We start from the raw sequence: 15,973 nt of genomic DNA on the forward strand, positions 1-15,973 counted from the left end.
AATGCTACAAACGAAGTGGCTTGAACGACACAAATGTTGTCCTGAAGACTGGAAGTCCGAGGTAACGGGGCTGGTGGGGTCAGTTTCCCCTGAGGCCTCTCCTTGGCTTGCAGGTGGCCACCTTCTTGTTTCTCTGTACGTGGTTGACCTTCTGTGCACGCACGCCCCGGTGTCTCTCTGTGGGCCCCAATCTCTTCTAAGGACACCTGTCAGATTGCATTAGGGCCACCCTAAAGACCTCCTCTAATGTTATCACCTCTTTAAAGACCCGACCTCCAAATACAGCCACATGCTGAGGTCCTGGGAGTTAGGGCTTCCACATGGGAATCCCAGAGGCAGGGAGGGGGGAGGGAACAGGAGGGAAGGACACAACTGAGACCATAACAAACATACTTAGAGTCATTATTATTTTTTTTTAGTTCCAAAATTATATGAGGTTGAACCTTATGAAATTGCTGGTGGTCAGTTATGTTCGATCTACAAAAAACAGCAATTCCCTTGGAAGCCTGTCCTGCACTGCCCGCAGGGACCAATGTGCACGCACCTCCCGGCTCTCACTGTGTGAACACCAGGGACAAACGTGCAAGAACAATGGCAAGAGGGAAGACTGCCACCGGGATCACTGTCAGGTCTTGAACAGGGGCCTCGCTTGCTGTCCCACAGGCCTATTTTGAGGCTGCAAATCTCCCTGTTGTTCACTGACAGATGCAGGTTGTGTCTCCAGCCTATGTCTCTTGCCATATGGAAGTTCACTTTCTCCTTCCTCCCACCCTCCCTCCTTCCGTCCGTCCCTCCCTCCCTCCCTTCCTTCCTTCTCCCCCTGCCACCCCTCCCACCATAACCTGCTTCCTGAGAGGATCTCATTATGGCAAAAGCAGGCAAGCTTGCCTCATAGCTTTGGCTATAAGGGTCTAAGCATCTCACATGTACAAATAACTTTATTCTTAGGTCAGCCCTATTAGGGAGGTGTGTCATTATCCCCATTTTACAGATGGGGAAAATGAGGCACTGAGAAATCCTATGCAGCCAGGAACGTCAGAGTGAGAACCTGCTGAGCTCTGGTTCAGACAGGTCACTGTGGACAGCAACCGGGGTTTCTTTTTCCAGGGTCCATCCAAGGGACAGGACTCTGCGGCTTCCACCAGGATATCCTTGGGTTCTTGCTGTCTCTTGGGCAAACTGCATATCTGTGGCCTCTCCTAGGGGACTGGAAGTGACAGCTGGGACTTGCTTCGTGACATCACGTCACGGGAATTTGAGAGGCCAGAGGCTTTGAGGTTGGCGCGGTGATGGTAATTACTGGCCTCAGCATGACGAGGAGGAAGAATGAGGGAATGAGGTAGTGCATGGAAGAGGTTGGCATAGTGCCGGGCACTCAGAAGGCACCCTGTGGGGTGGTTAGGGTTGGCCTCATCGCTTGTCCTGTAGTCTATTAATTCCTAAAACTGGAATACAAATTTGGTGATTGGGCGCACCTGATGGAACTTGTTTTTTCAGGAGGGGAAGGGAAGGAGCAATTGAGATTCGCAGGGCACTTAGCTAAGCCAGCCACCCTGGGAAACACTTGACATACATCATCTCATAATCTCCGAAAACAACTCTAAGGAAAAGACACCCATTTTACAGATGCAGAGACTGAGGTCCAGAGATGGGCTTGCTTAAGGTCGCTCAGCTGGTAAGTGGTGGAACTGGGCTTCCAATGATTTCTTTTACTCAACCTTTTCTTCGAAGCATCACTAATTTCTCCCTCTCTTACAGCGTCGGTTGTCTTAGCATGCATGCGTGTTCTTATAGCTCTAGAACTTTTTTTTTAAATGAGGGGTAATTTATATACAACAAAATTCAGCTTTTTGTGTGTGTATGGTTCAAGGAGTTTGATAAATACATATAATCACATCACTACCACCAGGATCGGGATTGAGAGCATTTCTATTTCTTTTTTTTTTTTTTTTAAGATTTATTTATTTATTCATGAGAGACACAGAGAGAGAGGCAGAGACACAGGCAGAGGGAGAAGCAGGCTCCATGCAGGAAGCCCGATGCGGGACTTGATCCCGGACCCTGGGATCACACCCTGAGCTGAAGGTAGATGCTCAACCACTGAGCCACCCAGGAGCCCCTAGAGCATTTCTATTTCTATCAGGTGCCCCAAATTGCCCTGTGGTCCTTTCAAGTCAGCCTTGGGGACCCCCCTCCATGTCTCTGTTTCCTCTCATGTCTTCTGGGAGGATGCTCCTTGCCCTCCTTAATCTCCCAATATTGGGAAATCTTTCAACATTTTCTAGTTCTCTTCTCACTACTGTGTCCCTGTTCGATGTCCCCATGTGGTTCTATGACTTTCAGTGGCAGCTTTTTGCTAAATTGTGAGCCCCTCCCTCATCTCCTGTTCTAGGCTTAAAAATTCCTTGCACACACACACACAAAAAAAAAAAAAAAAAAAAAAAAAAAAAAATTCCTTGCACAGCCCATCAGCCTCTCCAGGACAGCCAACATCTCTGATGTCCCCAGGAAAACTCTTAGCACTCTCCTCTGGAAACTTCTTTCTCTGGTCCAACAATTTCCTGGGAAGGGCCTCACTTCTTTCTCAGGACTTCTGCTCTTCTGCTCTGTCTCCTGTAATCCAAACTCTCACCTGATTTGGTTGGGCTGGCCTTCGAACTCCCCCTCTGGTATGCCTGCTTCTTTCAAACTTGACAGCCACCCTCGTTGCCTCCCTGGAGACCATGAGCCTCCTTGTGATTTCCTGCCCCTCTCCTATCAATTTTCAGAAGACCTTGAGACCGTAAATGTAGGTCATGTTGTTCCCTGACCAAAACCCCTTTGATAAATAACTTCCCCTCACACTTATAGTAAAATCCTTCATGTGGTCCTTCATGTGGTCTGCAAGGCTTTCCGCATCTTTGGCAGGCCCTTAGTCCTTACCCTCTTACTTTTCTTTTTCTTTTTTTTCTTAATATTTTATTTAAATTCAATTTGTCATCATATAGTATAACATCCAGTACTCATCTCATCCTTAATGCCCATCACCACCTCCTGTTTTTCTTTCTTGCACATGTAAGGTTAAACCACCTTGTTGGTTTGTTTCTTCCTTAACTCTGGGCACTGTATCAGTTAGCTACTGCTGTGTAACAAATTATCCTTAACCTGAGGCTTAAAACAACAGTAAGGTTGTTTTTTTTTTTTTTAAATATGTTATTTATTTATTCATGAGAGACACAGAGAGAGGGAGAGGCAGAGACACAGGCAGAGGGAGAAGCAGGCTCCATGCAAGGAGTCCGACGTGGGACTCGATCCCGGGTCTCCAGGATCACACCCTGGGCTGAAGGTGGCGCTAAACCACTGAGCCACCCAGGTGGCCCCCAATAGTAAGGTTTTACGATGTCACATGCTTCTGTGGGTCAGGATGGCATATCTTGGCTGGACAGATCTGTCTCAAGGTCTCACAAAGGGGCACTCATAAGTTGGTCGGGGTTGCTGTCATTGGAAGGCTCAGCTGTGACCATTGGATCCAATTGCGAGATGGCTCATTCACACCCAGGATACGTTCACATAGGTGCTGGCTTTCAGCAGGAAGGCTCAGTTTCTCTCCCTGTGGGTCTCTCCATGGGCTGCTTGAGTGGCTTCATGAAAATATGCTGGTTTCCCCCGAGCGAGAGATTCAAGGTGAAGAAGGTGGAAGCTGCAATGTCTTTTGTGTCCTAGCTTTGGAAGCCACACTTCGTCATTTTTGCAGGATCCTATTAGGAATGCAAGTTGGTCCTATCTGATGTGGGAGGAGATTAGATGGGGTGTGGCTACTGGGGGGCAAGAATCAGTGGGGCCACCCTCTGCTGGATGTCCTAGCCCTTTCTTTGTCTTCTTACCTTTAAACTTCAGCTTTTGAGCTTATCTCATTGAAAAGATCTTCTCCAACAGTCCACTTTATTCTTTCTACATCTGGTTATTGAAACCTACTGGGATCCAGGCACTGTTCAGGGGGTTGGGATGTAGCAGGCACAGGTCCTATTGGACTTGTCTTCAAAAATGCATTGCTAATCCAACCACTTCTTCCCACATTTACCTGTTCCACTCAAGTTTAAGCCACTGTCATCCATACCCGGGATGTTGTCTTAGCTAGTCTCCCTGCCACAGGCTGTTCTCAAGGGCAGCTGGAGGAAGCCTCTGAAAGCCCAAGTCAGATGCTGTTCCTCCCTTGCTTTAAACCTTCCCATGGCTCCCGTCTCATTGAGAGTAAACAGCAAAGACCTCACGTTGGCCTGATTGGTTCTCCATTACCTCTCTGACCTCCTTGTCTACTACTCCCTCTCCCTTTGTTCCCCTTGCTTCTACCCAGCTGACCTCCTTGCTGATCCTAGAACTTGCAAGCACCTCCCACCTCTGTCCCCTGACCTGGCTATTTCCCTGCCTGCTGCCCTTCCCCCATACTGCTGAGGGATGGATTCCTTCACATCTTTATAGCCTTTGCTCATAGGCTGGGGTCTTCGATGTCCACTGCATCAAAGAGTGCAACCCTCTCCCTCCCATCCTTCTTGCCTTGCTTTTGTCTTTATTGTGGCCCTTCTTGCCTTGTAAGGAGCCATTTACCTTCACCTCTACTTACTATGTTCATTTAAAAAATTATACTTCTCTTCAAATTGGCAAGTAAACTCCACAGGCATTCTTGTTTATTTTGTTCACCAATGTATCCCCAGAACCTGGTCTTGTGACCAATATATAACTGGTTTTTAAAATAGTTGTGGAATATGTGAACAAATCAGCTTTTTCTTCCTGCAGACTGGGTGCTCCTTTTGCCTCACCTGGCTGCTTTTCTGAGCACCACTTCCTGTCTCTGTTCCATGGGGATGGGTTACATCCTCCTCCCAGTCAACCTCTCTGGCTTTCTCAAGGGTCAAGACAATAATGGATGTAAGAGCATCATATAACAAAGGGTTATGCCAATGATGGTGATGGTGATCAGTGTTATTATTTTCCCCAATTCAGAGAGGAACACCCCCTCCTATTATTATTATTTTTCTTTTCCTTTCTGTGATTCTCTGTGTGTCCTCTTGGCCAGTTTTCATCTCCTTTCCCAAAGCTTTCCCCCTTCCCATGCAGGGATGCCACATGGTGTTTCATCATTTACAGTGGCAGCCAAATAATTGAATTGTTATTAGTTTGGAAGGAGTGAGGAAGGGGGAGAAACGTTTGCTGAATTGTTCCTCTCTGGATAATGTTCATGTTCATGTACTTCCCAGTTGTGATTTATTTCTGCTGTTGGCAGGCTTGCCGTCTGGAAACAAATTCTTTGATGGGAACGCAAAGGAGAGTTGGTGGTGGCGGGGTGTATGCAGTGTGTGGGGCTCCTTTTGGACATGAGATCTGGAGGAGGTGTTGATCGAGTTTCTCTGGGTATGGGGAGATGGTGCAGGCGGTCCAGGTATCAAGAATCTCAGGGTGCGCAGTTCTCTGAGAGCTGCACGGCATGTCCTAACCTCCTGAGTCCAGTGGGCCTCTGTGCCTGGTCCTTTTGCTATTTGAGCCCATTCACTTCTAGGATCAACTTTGGAAGGTGTTCATATCCACATTTTGCAGATGGGGAAAGTGAAGCTCCCTTTGAGGAAGGTCACTGTACTGGTTATTGGTTATCTATTGTTCTGTAACAAACCACCCAGGACTTAGTGGCCTAAAGACAACTAATTCATTACGCTCACAAATTCTATGGGCCAGGAATTTGGACAGAGAACAGCAGGGATAGCCTGCCTCTGCTCCATGGTGTCTGAATGGCTGGGAGTGATTCGAACAGGGGGAGGACAGTTCTCACACCTGAAGCCTGGCTCATTCACCTGTCTGGCACCGGAGCTGGCTGACTCAGAGGCTGGGCTGAGCTGGGATAGTTGATTGCAACGACTCCCATGGCCTCTTCCTATGGTTGGGATTCACCTCATGGCAATGGGATTTATTAGAGGAATTGGTTCGCATGCTTATGGAGGCTGTGAAGTCCCATGATCTTCCATATGTCAGCTGGAGATGCAGGGGAGCCGCTGGTGTAATTCAGTCCAAGTCTGAAGGTCTACAGACTGGGGGTTGATGATGTAGGTCCCAGTCAAGGATCCAGGGCCTGAGAACCAGAAATAGTGATGCCTGAGGGCGAAAGAACGTGGCTGTCTTAATACAAGCAGAGAGGAAATTTGCTCTACCTCTTCCTCCTCTCTGTTTTAGGGGGGGACCCTCAGCAGCTTACATGATGCCCATCCACACTGGTGAGGGCCGTCTTATTTAGCCGGTCCACCAGTTCAAATGTTAACCTCTTCTGGAAACACCCTCACAGATACACTGAAAGATAATGTTTTACCAACTATCTGGGCACCCTTTAGCCCTATCAAAAAGTTAGCCAGCATACCGCCTTACCCCGGATCATCATGCCAGCTTTTAACTTTGTTTAAGTGCCTGAAACGAATGGGCACAAATATCTGCTGGGGGTGAGGGATATAGAATAAATAGAAATGGGCTCTGAATGGATGTTGTTACTCAGAAAAGAATGGCAGGGGGCATGCTCTGATGTGGGTGGGATTCCTTGAGCCCGAGGGCAGTGGGATATCTATACCAGGGCTCAGAGTGTCACCAGGTTGTGGCCCAGAGAGGGGCAGAGCCTTGTGGATGGCTGCCTGAAGAGGGTCCTAGCAAGGAGTGTGGGTCTTACACCAGGCCAGCCTCCCCTGCAGCATGGAGAACTAGCCCCTAGGAGAGGGGGACATTTCCCCCCACCCTCCTATTTCCCTACTGATTGCTCAGGGCAGAGGAACAGGTCAATGGGTGGTTTCCTCCTGTGGGCAGTCTCCAGGCAGGGGCATCTCTTCCCCAGTCCTGGTTGGCGGTGAGGGCCACACACAAACAGACAGAGGTTTCCCTGAAATGGATGGTTAATTATCTCCAGGTCAAGGGGACCTGCAGAATTAGGGCTTTCCAGACTGGACCAGGTCACATGGGAGCAGAGGCCCTGTCGCCACCCCCTGGCCACTCTCATTTCCTTGCCAGTTCTCCAGAAATCCAGGTCAGTTTCAAAGCCTCGGGCTCCAGGCCGCCTGAGCATGGGGTCACTTCCAGGGTCACTGAGTGGACAAGGAGGTCAGTTTTAGCAGGAAAAGTACCTGTAAGTGATGCTGGCCAAATCGGGGTTCTGAACAAGGGGGCTCCAGTCTCAGCAAAACAGCCTGGGATTTCCACTTCACTTTACACCCAGGGAGCCCAAGTGCTCCAGAAACTAACATTTGTCATTTATTAAACAAACATGCTTAATAAATGTGTCCGTCTATCTATCTATGTACCCACCTACCTAACAGCCAGGTGTGGTGGGAGGTGCTTACAAAATAACTGTCACTTGCAGTCCTTACAACCCCAAGGAGATTTTTTAAAAAAAATAATTCCCACTTTAATAGATGTTTTATACTTTCCCATTTCATAGATGAGCATAGTGAGTCTCAGAGTGGTTAAGAGGCTTCTTCAGGGTCACTCAGCTGGCAACTGTCAAGGGGGACTTGAACTCACCCCTGCAGGCCCGTAAGCTCTGCCCTTTTCTAGATTTAACCTTGAACTTCTGAACCCAAAGGCCTGCCTGACAGCAGGTCCCTTCTCTTACCTGGCTTCCAGGTCAGGAGAGGAGGAAGCACGGGCCCTCCCTCTGACCCACCCAGCCACCCACCCGAGGTACCATTAAAGTTAATTGTTTTTACTGCCAGTTTAACATAGTCTTGTAAATTTTTTTACGATGTGGCCCAGGAACGCCCGAGCTGTGTGCAGAACTCAGGGATGAAATGCAGTTTGAACACAGGAGCTTGCTTGGCCCCATCACTAGAGGGGGAGGGAGTCCCCACCTGGAGGTTGTAAGAGGGGGTACCCTCAGCTCTCCAGGGGACCCTCTTCCTCACCGTCTGCTACCCCAGTGACAGTTTCCAGGTGATGCTGTGCCTCACTTGGAAGATCCTCCACCCCACCCCCTGCTGACTAGATAGGTATGCCTCTTAACGTAAACCGTAAACCGTGGAATCCTCTGGTATCTGAAACCCCTAAGCACTGGTAGAGGGTTCTGGAACTTTCAGAAAGGTTATGGGCAACTCCAGTACAGAAAGTGTAGCTCTGGGCATGCTGGGTCCCTCCCTCCATAACTAGATGGGCTGGCCGAAGCAGGTGCAAGGTGGGTGCCAGGAGTGCACATTCCAGGGTGTGGGGAGCCCGGAGGTTCAGGGCTTCCCTTTTCTACTCTTGCCTGCCTAGAGAGCCAGCCTTCCTGGTCCATCCCGTTAACATACTTAGCCCCAGGTTACTGGAGAAGACTGGTTGCTAAGCACCGGGCAGCTCTTGGCTTCACAACAAGACTTTCCCAGTGCCCGGCATCCCCGTTCTGGGGCTCCCCCCGTTTTGGCATTTGTCCTGGTTGGTGTTAAACTGCTACTTCTAATGCGCCCAGAAAAGTGCCAGGCACACATCAAATACCTGTACTCGGTGACGGCATTTAGCATTCACAATTACGCCCAAGTATTCATGAGGCGCTGACTGCGTGCGCAGCCTGGTGGTGCTGGGGATAGAGAAGCCTGGCATCCCCGCACCTGGACGTCAGGTACGAGCCACTGAGCATCAGCCCTGCAGGTCGAGGGCTGGCTTTCAAAAACGTATTCTGGTAGCGGCAGCACCGGCATCGCGGGCCCCGGGGAACCTGCTGGAAATGCAAATTCTCCGGCCCCACCGCAGACCTGCGGCTCCGGGGCTCGGGGGTGGGGCCCAGCCACCTGGTTGCAGCAGAGCCCTCCAGGTGACCGTAGTTCCCTCTTAAGGTTGAGGGTCAGTGATGCAATGGATATAGGCACAGGCTTCGGAGCGAGGGTTGAGTTTCCTTGTTCGTTCCAGGTGTTGGTCAAGAAATTCTGAGAAGCTCGGTGGGGGCTGGAAGGAATGGAGGGGGAGGGGCGGAGAGGGCGTAGCGCGTTCCTGGGAGAAATTGGCCCCAACCCGGTGAGGATGAGGATGAGGATGAGGGAAATCAGCGGCCCTCCCCACATTGGCCTTCCTGGGTCAGAGGCTGCGTTTCTCAGCAGGATGGACCACTGGGCACGACCCAGTTCGAGGAGGTCAGAGACGCGCCTCAGGACGTGCCCACTCCGATCTGAAGGCCGCAACTCTGCGTTCTGGCCACTTGGTCTCTTCCAGGGAGCCTGCCTTTGGGGGCCCCCTGACTTTCGCGAGCCTCAATTTCCCCGACCTTGCGGGGTCACTGCGGCTCGAATGAGGCCAGAGGCGTGCGGAAGCTCCAGAGTCCAGCGTCGGGACCAGTTCCCAGCATTGCTCAGGTCAGTAGCTCGGAGGAAGTTCCTGGCTCGCCCGCTCGGAGGACGAATCCCGAATCCCGAGCGAGAGAAGCAGGCGGGTGCGCGCGCGGGCTCGCGGCTGCTGGGGATGCGGGACGCCCCGGACCTTTTAGGACAATACCGCCCTTGGGGTGACCTGGGGTAGTGCGAGCGGGGCGTGAGCTTCAGGTCCAGGCTGAGGCTGGGAGTGATGCAAAGCGCCCGGGAGCGGTGGCCTGTTTGCAGCGCCAGCGAACCGCGCAGAGGGCTGAGCGCGATGCTGACCCGGGAGCAGGGCCGGGCCGCCGAGGGCGCGGGGCGCGGGGCGCGCGCGGCCTCCTCCGCAGCCGAAGCCGTCTGAGGTCGCGACCACCGGCTGGCAGCAGAGCCTGCCCCGCCCCGGGGGGTTCCGCAGGCTTCCCACGCGTTCTTTGACCAAATGCCAACAGTGCCCGACCTGCCGCGGAGGGTCCACTGAGCCAGTGATCTAGCCCCTGCCTACCTTGCAGGACCCAGCTTTCCTAGATCCCGGGCCAGGACCTTCGGCCGGCTGGGTGGGTGGGTGGCTGGGCGGGTCCCCCGTGGGTGGGTCCCCCCAGCCCCAGCCGGCATCTCTCCACCTCTTCCCGCCTCCCGGGGGAGGCGCGGAGGGCGGGGAGGCGTGACCTCCCGGGGTGCCCGAGACCCGGGGAGACCCGGCGAGGGCGGCCCGGCCAGTTTCCCCCCTCCCGACCCGGGATGGGAACAGCCCAGGGGGCCGCGGCCTTGTCCCCAGGCCACTGCCCGGCCCCTCCCCCGCACTCCTGGCCAAGGCTTTGAAGAGCGCGTTTTACGAACTTTTCCATTTTCCCTCTGGAGGCGTGTTTGTTCTTCTCAGTCACCTCGCTTTTTTTTTTTTTTTTTTTTATGAGCTTCAGAGCTGATCTGCACGTTCTCCGCTCCGTGTAATTTCAATCTGAACTCTCCCCGGAGCGGCCTTTTCTCTCTTGTGGCCTGCCAAGTCGTTTGAAGGCTGCGCAAACATTCTTCCTCCCTCCTGTCCCCGCGAATCTCGGTCTACACCCGTGAGGGGAGGCGGAGGCTGTTCCGGTGGATCCGAGCTTTTTAGACGGCGCCTTCAGACCCTTTGGGGGCGAGTCGGGGGAGGGGACGGTTCCCTCCGCGGTCCTTTTCCCTAAGGAATTGTGCGTGTGCACGTGCATGCACATTCCCTAACCCGAATTGGAAGTCCCCAGAGGAAGGTAGTGGAGACGTGAAAGGGCTGGGGCTTAGCAGAAGTGAGCTTCCTAAGTGTCCAGTCCTGCCCTTTCCACGTTAGTCCTCATTCAATTTTCAGCCCGTTTCCGGCCAGGAGGTGTTACGGTCATGTTTCAAATGAGGGAAACAGGCTTGAGCCATGAGGTCAGTTTCTCAGCCACCCTGTTGGAATTCAAGTCCAATTTTGAGCACGCTTTTTTTTTTTAAAGCAATAATTATTAGTTATGACTTAATATAACATTATTAAATACATATAACGACTGCCTTTGATAAGCAGCAATTATGTGCCAACCACTGTTCTGAACCTTCTACTCATTCACCTGTCACAAATATTTTTCATAATGCCTTTGTGAGTTGTGTAGTGGCCACATGGCACATAGGAAAATCAAGGTGCAGAAAGGTTGTCACCTGTCCACGGTCACAGAGCAAGGAAGAGCTGGAGTCTGGATTTTTATTTAATTTTTTTATTAATTTTTATTTTTTTTAAGTGGGCTCCAAGTCCAGCACAGAGCCCAATATGGGGCTGGAACCCTGAGATCCAGACCTGAGGTGAGATCAAGAGTCCATGGTTAATCCACCAAGCCACCCAGGCGCTCCTGGAGCCAGGATTTGAACTCAGGCACAAACACTCCTAAGCACCACTATTCGCCTTTGGAGAGCTTTTTCCAACATTATCCTGAGTCATGTGAAAGAAATCCCAGGCTTACTGACCCTGCACTGTGTTTTCTTCCCCAAGGTCACTCTGGGGACAAACAGGAAGATGGGGGGGCAAGGAGTTACGTAAGGCGGTGGCTTCAAAGGCGGCCACCACTGGGGTGCATAGCCTTGGCTCTGGGCAGCTAGCCAGGGGCAGTAGTCTGCAAGCTAAGGGCTGTCCACCTTCCATCTCCCGATGGACCCTACCTCCTCTTAGTTGGGGAGCAGATTCTAGGGCAGATCTGGGAGGGAGGTCTTAAAATTGGGGATGGGAGAAAACGATCAGGTATTACTAATAAGAATAAAAATAATAGGGGCACCTGGGTTGGCTCAGTGGTTGAGCAGCTGCCTTGGGCTCAGGACATGATCCTGGAGTCTCAAGATCGAGTCCTGCATCGGGCTCCCTGCAGGGAGCCTGCCTCTCTGTCTGCCTATGTCTCTGCCTCTGTGTGTTTCTCATGAATAAATAAATAAAATCTTTTTTTAAAAAAAGATTATAAAAGAATAAAAATAATAATAGTAGCAGGCATTTATTGAGCACCTACTATGCTATGCCTGATGCATAGTTCTTTTTACATATCAACAGCCCTGCAGGTAGGGATGTTTGGTTTGTTCAGTTCATCCCTTTAAAGGACATAGACAGGTTAAATCATTTGTTCAAAGTCACAGACCCAATCAGGTAGGGAGTCCAGAACTGGAGTAGGGAAGAGGCTCTGGCTGGGAGCTCACTTCTTGGAAATGTGGCACATTCTGATGGCAGTCAGTTCTGATTTTCTCTGATACAGGCTGCAGAATAGAATGAGCAGATCTTGGGGCAGTCATTCTAGCTACCCTCCAAATAGAGAAACTGAGGCCTGGTGAGAGGTAGAGCGTGACGTGAAGTCCCACATCAAGTCAGGAGGGACACAAAAGTGGAACCCAAGTGGTCTGCCCCTCACCATCTCCCTCCTGGGCCAGGATACTTGCTGAAGCTCTGTATAAAGAAGCAAGGGAGACAGGCCTAGGTTTTCCTTCTGTACTCAAATTACTGGGTGACTTTGTGCAGGCTAGTCCTCTCTCTGGGCCTCAGTTTCTCCAACTGCAGAGTCACGGTGGTACAGGGGGTTAGATTATTTAATTATGAAGACACTCGATGATCCTGACATTCTGAGAGGCTCATGAAGCCATGGGCCAAAAAGCCGATTCAGAGCCCAGCAGAACTGGTCCCCAGTTCTGTGAAATCAAGGTCCCCAGATTTCTGGAGGGTGAATGACAATGGGAGGCTCAAAGAAACAAATGCTCTTTCTTTGGCAGGCACCTCAAAGGCCTCTTGACACCAGCCCAAAGATGGGTTTTATGGGCTTCTACACAAGAAGTGGGTTGCTAACCCCATCATTGGGATTCTTCTAAGGCCTCCTTTTCACCAGGCGTTGAGCCCAAGGTCATGGGCTACAGGGCTAAGGGCTTGGCTGGAGGGATTAGGCTTGGCTCTGGCAGATTGCCTGATAATGCCTGCATAAATATTCATCCAGAGCAGTTTATGCAAGTACCGATTCTAGACCCACATAGACACAGCATACCCCCACTCAACTCACCCTTCTCTTCCTCCTCCTTCATTATTATTATTATTATTATTATTATTATTATTATTATTATTACTGCTGTTATTTAGGGACTGCACCTTCTCTAGCCCTTTCTTTTTTTTTTTTAATTTTTAAAAAAAAAATTTTTTTTTAAAATTTTTATTTATTTATGATAGTCACACAGAGAGAGAGAGGCAGAGACACAGGCAGAGGGAGAAGCAGGCTCCATGCACCGGGAGCCCGACGTGGGATTCGATCCCGGGTCTCCAGGATCGCGCCCTGGGCCAAAGGCAGGCGCCAAACCGCTGCGCCACCCAGGGATCCCTCTAGCCCTTTCTATGAGCCAGCTCTGTTGCAGTTTGTGATCCTGCATCTCCCTGGCCTAAATCTGGCACAGAGCTGGGCCATCCTTGGTGTGATCACAGGTACTCAAAGCCAGAGTCCCAGGAAGTACATTGTTCCTGCAAAGACTGGTATCACCTGTACTGTGTGGTCGATAGCTCCAGAAATTTGCTGATGAATGTTTTGGGGCTGATTTACTGAGCTATTTCTATTCCTAGTGACTCCGCAGGGGGAACCGAACTTTTCACTGTAGAAATCTCAGGTTTTCCTTATGGGCTCCAGGAAATGGGAGAGGGTGGGTTGAGAGAGGATAGTGCCCAGGGCAGCAGATGGAGGCTGCCTGAAGGCTTAGCAGGGAGGAGCCTTTCAGGAGCCCTACGCTGGATTTCAGGCAGTGCTATCAACATCTCTGCCGGCTGGGCCCTGGGCACCGGCTGGAGGCAGGGGGCAGACAGTCTGGATAGACCACTGACCCTCCACTTACAGCTGAATGAGGACCCCGAGCATTACTTTTAGAGCCAGAGAGGGGCACTTGCTTGGCCAAGGCCACTCAGGTCAGGCCTCCCATGGCCTTGAATTTGACCTTACCCAGACTGCTGCTGCTGCTAGGGGCTGCCCAGCAGAGCTTTGAGCAGCAGAGGCCCGGGTGGCAGCAGTGGCCGCGGGGGATGTCTCCCTAATGGTCCCAGGGTTTACGCGAGGGGTGGTCCAGCTCTGATGCTCATCCTCGGCCTCCCTGTGGGTGCACATTTTTCCACATTCTGGGCTGGCGAGACGCCCTGGCTTTTGAGGGCCTGGGAAGGAGAAAGAAAAAGCAAGTCCTGGGGGTGGGCAGTGCAGGGGAGGGAGCCGCTCACAAAGGGGCCGGCGCTGGATCGGGCAGGGCCGCTGAGTGATGATCCCCAGGCCTGCTGTCGCTGTTGTTGGGGCGGTTGGGGCGGGCTGCCAGCACGCACAGGGGGCAGGGAGGGAAATCCCCGGAGACCAGTGCCTGCAGAGGAGACCCAGACAGAGGTCGGAGATAGGCAGCTCGAGATCCAGAGGGAAAAGCACCCAGGAGGAAGAGACAGAGGCAGGTTTGGAGGTTGGCAGTTGGAGGGAGAAACTCAGAGGCAGAAGGCCAAGGAGGCACCTGGAGAGACCCGGGGAGATAGGAAGTAGAGACAGGAGGGCTGCAGAGAGACGGAGGAGGAAGCACAACCACAGGAGAGACAGAGAGGCAAGGAGCAGGGGTAGTGGAGACAGACAACCATCGATGTGGTTTGTAGCCGACAGTGGACAGAAAGCCAAATCGATGTAAATTCATTCATTTCAGGGCAGGGATCTGAGGTTATCTGATGCGTGGGGCCCCCGACTGTCCCGGCCCAGTTGGTCCTGGGTCTGAAGACCTCTCTCTCCACCCCCTCACACTCACCCCAAGTGTAAGGGTCTTTGCCACGGTTTGTAGTGGGCTTAGTTTCCTTTTCAGATAAAGTGGCTTTTCTAAGTGGTTTTTCATGACCTCCCGACATCAGCCCCCATCCCCACCTTTAATTTTTAAATTTCACTGCTTTAGCTCTAGGTGGGCATCCCAGTGTGTGGTGGCCAGGCTGTCTGGAGCTGGGCAGGGCTTCTGCTAGCCACCCACTGGGCACTCAGAGAATCCACAACCTGCTGCAGGGTCACGTGTGTGTGCATAGGCATGCACCCTCCCCATGTCCCCCCCCACACCCACGCACACACCCTCATGTAAGTCCACCAGACAACATACATGCTTTGCTCAGTGTAGCACACACGTGTGCATACACACACATTCAGCATTTGTTGAGCACCTACCCAACCTGGAGTGCTGGGCTTGGTATTCACCAGGGATAGAAAAAGAAAGGGAAGATGCCTCTCTTCCCCCTAGAGGCGGGGTGCCAGGGCGTCCAGCAGAGGGGGTGAGCCAGAGGGAGGGAGCTGGGGAGTGGGCACTGGGACTGTCCCTCAGGGTCCAGGGCTGAGGGACTACCCTTCCGACTTTGGGAATGTCCAGATCCAGGGTCTATGCATGGTGATGTCCAGCACCTCGGGGTGGTCAGAGTCAAGAGCATCCGTCTTTAGTGTCTGTGAATGTGGGGCAGGTCAGGCCTCTCAGAGTTTATACTCTGCCTTTTCTTTACCCTCAACCACGGGTATGAGAAATCAGAGGGCCGGGGGTCCTGTTTCCCCATCACGTCTCAGAACGGTCCCCCATATCTGTTTCTTTGAGGAGTCAGACAGGGGCCTGCCTGTCTCTTCTCCCAAGTTGGGGACCCCATCATCTGCAAAAGGGGTCTGTGGGGAGGAGGCACATCTCCTTCACTCTGGGTTGAGCATAATGACCATACCAGTAGCTGCTCCCAATACCAGCTGATCTTTCTTTGCATTTTGTTTCAAACATCCCAATGGTTGTAATAACAGCTGGTGTTTCTGGAGCATGCACCACACACAGGGTGCCGTGCTGAGCGCTTTGCAGAGATTGCCTCGTGGAAGATCTCCGAACAGCCCTGGGTCATTGGGGTGGGGAATTACTATGATCCCATTGCACAGATGAAGAAACTGAGACCAGGGGAGGTGAAGGCATTGGCCCAACATCATACGGCAAGGCAAGAACTGGGATCCCTGGGTGGCGCAGCGGTTTGGCGCCTGCCTTTGGCCCAGGGCGCGATCCTGGAGACCCGGGATCGAATCCCACATCGGGCTCCCGGTGCATGGAGCCTGCTTCTCCCTCTGCCTGTGTCTCTGCCTCTCTCTCTCTCTCTCTGTGACTATCATAAAAAAAAATTAAAAAAAAAAAAA

General features: G+C 51.8%; 2 long non-coding RNA genes across 3 annotated transcripts in view; one reads left to right on the forward strand and one right to left on the reverse strand.

Annotated features, from left to right (window-relative positions):
• Nucleotides 1-3,171: 3,171 nt before the first annotated feature.
• LOC140594144 (uncharacterized) lies at nt 3,172-9,945 on the reverse strand. Its single transcript, XR_011994646.1, has 2 exons — nt 8,470-9,945; nt 3,172-6,120 (listed from the first exon to the last, which is right to left on the reverse strand). It is a non-coding gene; the product is annotated as an uncharacterized lncRNA (long non-coding RNA).
• LOC140594143 (uncharacterized) overlaps nt 9,129-15,973 on the forward strand; it is a 208,436-nt gene continuing 201,591 nt past the window's right edge. Inside the window, exon 1 of one of the 2 annotated variants that reach the window (XR_011994645.1) lies at nt 9,129-9,320. This is a non-coding gene — a long non-coding RNA (uncharacterized lncRNA). The remainder of the gene's footprint in view (nt 9,321-15,973) is intronic. The other variant, XR_011994643.1, reaches the window with a different exon arrangement.

Source organism: Vulpes vulpes, chromosome 10 (assembly GCF_048418805.1).
Source record: "Vulpes vulpes isolate BD-2025 chromosome 10, VulVul3, whole genome shotgun sequence".
NCBI lineage: Eukaryota > Metazoa > Chordata > Mammalia > Carnivora > Canidae > Vulpes > Vulpes vulpes.